Below are 1,279 nucleotides of genomic sequence, written 5' to 3' on the forward strand. Positions count from 1 at the left end.
CCATACTTATTCAATCTGTATGCTGAGCAAATAATCTGAGAAGCTGGACTATATGAAGAAGAATGTGGCATCAGGATTGGAGGAAGAATCATTAACAACATGTGATATTCTGATGACACAATTTTGGTTGCTGAAAGTGAGGATGACTTGAAGTACTTACTGATGATGATTGAAGAATACAGCCTGAAGTATGGATTACATCTCAATATAAAGAAAACAAAATTCTCAAATGGACCTATAAGCATCATTACAATAAATTGAGAAATGATTGAAATTGTCAAAGACTTCACGTTGCTTGGTTCTACAATCGATGCTAATGGAAGAAGCAATCAGGACATTGAACAACTACATCACTGGGCAAATTGGCTGCAAAGGACCTTTTTCAAGTGCTAAAGAGTAAAGATGTCTCCTTGAGGACAAAGGTGATCCTGACACAAACCATAGTATTTTCAATCGACACATATGCATGTGAGACCTGGACAACGAATAAGGAAGACCAAAGAAGAGTTGATGCTTTTGAGCTGTGGGGTTGGTGAAGAATGCTGAAAGTACTGTGGACTGCTAAAAGAACTAACAGGTCTGTCCTGGAGGAAGTGCAGCCAGAATGCTCCTTGGAGGAAAGAATAGCCAGACTTTGTCTCACATACTTTGGTCATGTCGTCAGAAGGGAACATTCTACTTATTACCAACCTACGTCATGCAACTTTGCTCACTGAAAGGGAGGATGACTTGAGACACTTATTGATGAATATTGAAGACTACATTCAAAAGTGTGGATTACACCTCAATATAAAGAAAACAAAAATCCTCAAAATGGGACCGATGAGCTGCATCATTATAAATGGAGATAGGATTGTAGTTGGCAAAAACTTCATATTACTTGGCTCTGCAGTCAACATCAATGGAAACAGCAGTCAAGTTATCAGACATCATATGTTAGGTGACATAGGGTTGTCTTCGACTCACAATGACCCTATGCATAGCAGAACGAAACACCTTCCGGTACTACACCAGCTCTGCAATCCCTGCTATACTTGAATCCATCGCCGCAGCCACTATGTCAATCCATCTCCTTTAAGGTCGTCCCCTCTTTTGTCAACCCTCCACCTTACCAAGCATGACATCCTTCTCCAGGCAATGGTCCCTTCTGATAACGTGACCAAAGTAGGTGAAATGAAGAATGACCATTCTCATCTTTTTTTTTTATTAGGATTTGGGTGAAGATTTACAGAGTAAATTCACTTTTCATACAGCAGTTCACATATACTTTGTCTCATGT

This window comes from Orycteropus afer, unplaced genomic scaffold, assembly GCF_000298275.1.
Source record: "Orycteropus afer afer isolate SDZICR_OR568_19922 unplaced genomic scaffold, OryAfe1.0 scaffold00911, whole genome shotgun sequence".
In the NCBI taxonomy this organism is placed as follows: domain Eukaryota; kingdom Metazoa; phylum Chordata; class Mammalia; order Tubulidentata; family Orycteropodidae; genus Orycteropus; species Orycteropus afer.